Consider the following 6,761-nt stretch of genomic DNA (forward strand, 5'->3'; position numbering starts at 1 on the left):
CTTTCCTCCACCATACTGATGCCAGGATGTTCTGCCTCATCCTGGGCCCAAAGCAACAGTGCTGGCTATCTATGAACTCATACCTCTAAAACTGGAAGCATCAAATAAACTTTCCCTCCTCTAAAATTGTTCTTGTCAGGTCTTTTGGTCACAGCAATAAAAAAGCTGACAAAAACACTATGTTATATGCACTTGTGAATATGTCAAAATGAACCCCACTATTATATATAACTATAATGCCTTAATAAAAACATTTTTTAAAAAATATTGGAAAGATGAAGGAAGAAAGGTAAAGAGTTAGTCCATGCCATATGGAGTGGCACACAGGGAGGTTCTAATCAGGACAATCTAAGTAAAGGTTTGAAAGACAGGAGAGAATGAGCTATGCTGATTCCTAGCGAAGGAAGCAACCCAGGAGAGAGAGAGACCCCAAGGTCAAAGACCTTGAGTCAGAAAAGGACTGAGGGGGTCAAGGAACTGCAAGGAGGATGGAGCAGAGAGGGAGTCAATGAAGAGAGGAACAGATGGAGATGACATCAGAGAACAGAAAAGTACTGCAAGAGAGAAAGCACGGAGCCAGTCTACACCTTTAGCTCCCATTCCCAGTGAGACAGAAAGGCACACAGAAGGTTCTTAGCAGAAGAGTAATTTCATTCTTTGTGGAGGGAAGGGTCAATTAGGAAGAAGGCAAGACAGCTGAACTTCCTTTCAGCCTTGCTACAATGAGAAAAGAATAACTTTTGTTCTACACTATACCAAAGTCATTCTGGAGCATATCTGTGAACCTGCCCAAGGATCTGATATAGTATCTTGCATCAAAAGAAGACAGAATTGCTATTGTTTGGTCTTACTTCTTTAGAAGTATGATATATCAGAAACATGGGAATTGGGGACAGAAAACCCTGGTTTTGAATCCCATCTTATTCCTCTTACACAACAGGAAGTGTGGGACAAGTTGTGTTTTCTCTTTAGAAAAAAAAAAATGATGAATACACTACCTGTCAAGCATGGGTTTGGCAGAGTGTGCAAGTGATGAATAAACAATGGCTGTTTCCATTATTACTATTGAGATTTCTCTGATTCCTGTCAGTCATCACAGACCTCAAGACTGTGTCCGACATTCACATGCTAGCCAGGTACAGTGGTGCATGCCTACAATCCCAGTAACTTAGGAGGCTGAAACAGGAGGATTGCAAGTTCAAGGCCAGCCTTGTCAACTTAGCAAGACTCTGTCTCAAAAAAAATTTAGCTCAGTGGTAGAGCACCCTGGGTTCTATTCCCAGTAACAAAAAATTTAAAATCTACATACTATAGGGATGGGGATGTAGCTCAGTTGGTAGGGTGAGTGCTCAGCATGTGTGAAGTTCTGGGTTTGATCCAAAGAGGAGAGAGAGAAAGAGATAGAGATAGGGAGGAAGGATTGATCACATGGTATAAAATTGCTGTGAACCCCACAGTAGCACCTTCCTCATTTACTAAACTCAATTGCCAAAACATCCACAGGAAATGCCTTTTTCAAAAAGTAAAATACTGAAGACTTTTTCGAAAGTTGCTATAAGTATAAATACTCCCACTTAGGATATTACTTATTTCATAAGATGTAACAAGGGTGGCAGCAGTTGTCCTAAGATCACCAACAATGACTATCAGCTATGGATTTAGAACTCCCTCATTTTGAGTGATGAAGACAAAATGATGTTCAGTCCCAACCCTATGCAAAGACTACTTAAGAATTCCTGGATAAATGCTCTGTTTGGGAGTAAAAACTCTTATTTGTTAGCAAAATCTATCATTTCTTTACAAAAATGGAGTATTTTTTTTTTTAAAGTAAACTCAAAGGGGTATGGGTGTAGTTCAGTGCTAAAGTGCCTGCCTCGCAAGGCCCTGGGTTTGATAACCAGCAGAGGGGAAAAAAATGAACTCAAAAACCAAATGTTTCATTTAATACACACATTCCATGATTTTTAAAAATGCATTCTTTTCCATCATTTTCTGTTTATTAAAAGCAGAATTAATTGCCTATCCACTCTGGCTTAACACTTGCTAGTAAAGCTCTAATTTGCAAGGGCTTCCCTCTCTTCTATGCCTCCAGGGATAGCAGCCATGACCTTAGCTCAGGGAGAGAATTTGGATCCTGAATAAGACTATCACTGCAGTCCAATTCCCCAGAGTGACTGGGTTAAACCTATGAGATAGTTCTAACAGTGAAACTCAGTAAGGAACTGAGTAATGATACTGGTGGCAACAGTATGTTTCAGGAAGTTTTCCCCACTCCCACAAAGCAAACACCGGAAGAAAGAGACATTTTGTCTCTCCTTCTGCTGTATCTGGCTGTGGAGCTGGAAGCCCTGTGGCAGCTAAGTACCTAATGCAAAAGAATCCCATAGAAACTGGGGCCAGAGGCCTACTCTGACATCTGTAGCCTTCCCTACTCCTGGATTGATGGTTTCATTAAAGAATTCATTTCCCTTGCTGAAGATAAGTAGAATTTGGTATCTCTGCTACCAGCTGTCTGCTAAAACACTGTTTGATAGATGATTACTAATTTTATTTTAATCCCATAACAGCTAAAAAAAAAATTTTTAGTTGTAGTTAGACATTTATTTATGTATTTTTATGTGGTACTGAGGATCGAACCCAGTGCTTCACACATGCTAGACAAGTGCTGTACTTCTGAGCTACAACCACAGCCCCAACAGCTAAAATTTTATTTTGACAAATAATATCACATTTGCACAAATGAATAAACAGATAACCTTTCCCCTCTTATTCATTTTGGTCTGAATTGTAATACATATTCCCTTCTGGAAATTATTTTTAAATTTCATAAATGAACTGAGTAAAGTCTGAAATTTTAAAAGAAGAATTAAATTTACACATATTCTACTCTGGTAGTTACTTACAAAAACTAATGAAAACTCCATGCCACATATCCTCAAAGAACTCTAATAACAAGAAACCTGGAAAGATTTATTACAAGCTCTGAGCTGTGTTTTCACTGTATAGGTATTCAGTGCTTACTAGAATTGCAAGATTTTTGTTAAATAAGTCTCTTTTTCTCAAGGCCCTGGATTTGATCCCTGACACCATTGTGGGGAGAAAAAGAGAGAGTCTCATTTTTCACACTTTTTTCTCTCCATATGTCCAGAAACCTGTGGGGTATATGTGTTTAAGCACGTGTGGTATATGCATATGTGCACATGTGTATACATTTATATCTGAGAACACACATGTATGTAAATCTAATGTTAGAAGATGTTCTGTCCCTGGAGAAAAGAGAGTGTTGGATTCAAACATTTTGCCTAACCATTTTACTGCACAACTGCTTTCCTGCAAAATCGTTTCATAAAAATTGAGTGTAGTGATGGCGTGCCAATAAACAGCATTTCCTCCCTTTCAGCACACAAAGAGAAGATGTTTATTTGCCTGCTTTCTTAGACACACATGACCTAAAAATGCATTCCTTGCATAACTCCATGTTGACCTTTTTTATATGTACAAAAGAAAATCTCTACTGGAGTCACTTATCTCAATGCCAAATAAAATTCCTTCAAAATGTACTGAATAGAAAAGAGTCCCATTAATTTCAGATCTCAAAGCAACATACACACTCAACTTACACATGGCAACTGCTTTTATGTACCCATAACAGAAACTGCACAAAGCAAAACAATATATCTTTGTGACAAAACTTGTTTCTGTGCTACTTTGAGAATATTTGCCATTTTCAGTTGACATATCAATTGTTCACTTAGAGAACCTTGAGAGGAAAGGGGGGCTTTAAATGGAATTTGGTTGTGCACATAACTTACATGGGTACCTCAAGCTAAACTGGTTTAACACCAAAAGCTGACCTATTCTCTGCTTTACTCTCTCTTTCAGTGATGTTTTTCACCATTGCAGATAGAATACACTAAGGGGTAAAAACCACTATGGAATGAGTATGGACAAAACCACCAGAAAAGGCCTAATGTCTGACACATTTTGAGTAAACACCACAGTCCTTAGTTAGCACCAGTACACTAACATGGATTCCCATGAAAGCTAATCTCTCCCAATACTTCATCACACCTTCACTGCCCTGCTCAGTACCATACCCTCCTTTCAGAACTCTTTCAGAACTCTTTCCCTCTGATTTTACCTCTCCTTTCCTCACTTTATTCAATTATTTTCCTTTGCAAAGTTGGATCACAAAGAAACAGTTAAAACTGGGTAAGTCAATTACTTCAATTTCCATGATAAAAATGAAGTTTTTTATTGGGCTTCTTCAGCTTATATCATATATGAAGAGTGAGTCATGGGCTGGAAAGACTAAGGTCCTCGATACCTAATATGCCAGATTTTCATTCTGAAAAGAAAGAACAAGGAACACTGACATTTTTTAAAATTTCTTTTTATCATCCTCCTGGGCTTTCAAGTGACAGAAGGACAGTGATCTGGACAAAAACACAAAAGTATAAGAAAATTTACTAAAAACAAAGACAGAAAATTCTTAATCCAAGTAATCTCTGTAAAAGGTATGGATATAATTTATTTTGTGTCTATAACTTCACAAAACTACCAGATTTAATGCAAAGTATGAAATAAATTTTCAGTAGAATTAATTTTTATTATTTTTTATTCTAATTTCAAAAGATCCCTACCTCTACAAAGCACATTCCAACAACGTTAGCTAAAATATCTGGTTTTCTTAATGGGAATGTTATATATAAAACATAGTACCTTTGTTTTCGGATTAGAAGCTCATTAAGTTCAATGCAAGTCAACTTCATTTAGCTCTATTTAAACTTTAAAGGTCTAAACCACCAATTTATAGTACCCCTTCACTCTTAACAGAGAGATGTGCTTTGATATTCAATTATTTTAATTAGCTGACAAAAAATACTTACAGTTGATATATAATACATGTAGACTGTTTCAAGTAGTTTTTCTACAGTTTAAGCAAAGAACAAATAGAATATAAACACACAATTTACATGTATTAATCTAATGAGAAAAAAGTATATAAAGGTGCAGATAAATTTTAATTTATCCTAAGGCATTCATCTTATAATATTGCTTGAAATCTTTAAACAAAAAAAAGGAAAAATGATATTTGATGCCTATAAAACATCCTTTTGAAATGATTTATGCTGAATCAAAACAAAATGTCCCCTAGTGAATGAAGCTGCTCTGTAAATCCAAATATGTTGACTATGTTTTAAAAAATGTGTGTCTGCCATTATTCTGGACACCAGGAACACGTTAATACTCCTTAAGACTTCACTAGCCCCATCTTTCTGCTTGCTTTCTCTGTGTAGGAAATCTGTGAATCTGTTAACAGTCCTTACTCACTTTTGGGGACATTTCATCCATCCTTACTACAAAGCTACCATCACCTCAGATTCACCCATTTCTTGATGTGTCACTGGTTCCCAACACTTAACTCACTTAGTTCTATCCAACTCCTACAACACCACAATCACTAACTCTCCACATACTGCTGCCCCGACATGGAACCACAATTCTCCCTTCTCACCCAGTATGAGTTACTTCTATATTTTGCTGAGTTTGAACTTACACTTATTTTGTCCTTTTAAAAGTCATTAACTGGACCTCCTTTAAGGACAAAAACTCTACTTAAAGAATCCAAAGTATTCCCATTTTATAAGTAAATCTTTACGAGCAGCTTTTAAAAAGTTCAAAGTCTAAATATGGTCACACATATAACTAAGCCAAGGATAAGCTAAGATTTCTGCTCTTTCAAGGTAGATATTCTAATAGTTGAATGTCCTTGGTAGTAATAAATGCCTCTTGGTTTGGTAGATCCCCACCTATGGAGAAAACTCACTTCAGACTTTATGTAAGTAAGAAATAATCTACTGAATTAAGGCCCTGACAAATGGGGTATGAGTGTTATAGTAGGTCATCTTATCTTCTTGGCATGCTGTAAAATACAAGTTAACAGATATATATTATATATATTATATATATATATGTTCATTTAAAAAATATAGTTTGATATATTTAATTCCCTAAAAGTAAAAAACCAAGGAATCTATGACACCAGTCTTTGCCACACTTCCTATTTGCACAGAGGAAGAAGACCAAAGAACTTATTTATAAAGGAGGTACCACCTTATTGCATATCTAGCAATTTCTGAATATCATCTTTGAACAGCAATCCATAAAAAACAGCACCATTAGAAGAGTGCAATGCAGGCTCTTGACTTTGCACAACCCATCTGAGATCTTCAACATAGTCACAAGACTTGCCCTTACCAAGCACTACTTCAACCTGCATCCCTTGAATTGACCAGGACTTGGGGAATTTTGGGGCTTTATTTTACTTTATTTTTTGATAAGTTCACAACTTAATCAGAATATGGCATAAGCTAAAATGCACTGATTTTCACTGCAAACATGACAATAAGCACAAACACTGTCACTAAAGTCATTTATACCCAGCTATCAGGAATATGAAACTCGGATTTATTTTTCCCAGTACTCCACGTGCTATGCAAGTGCTCCTCCACTAAGCAACACCTCCAGTCCCAGTCCTTTTTTTTGAAACAGGGCCTCCCTTAGTTGCCCTGGCTAGCCTTGAACTTGCAATCCTCCGGTAGCTGGGAAAGTCAGGCATAAATGTTAAAGATCACGAAGAACAGCAGTGTTAACAGTGACAGCAGCTAACTTTCAATGACTATTTATTACTATTATTATGTTAAAAATATCTAACACATCTCAACTGTTCTTTACAAAAATCACTGTACCTATCCCCC

The sequence above is a fragment of the Marmota marmota genome, unplaced genomic scaffold, assembly GCF_001458135.2.
Source record: "Marmota marmota marmota unplaced genomic scaffold, marMar, whole genome shotgun sequence".
NCBI classification, from domain to species: Eukaryota; Metazoa; Chordata; class Mammalia; order Rodentia; family Sciuridae; genus Marmota; species Marmota marmota.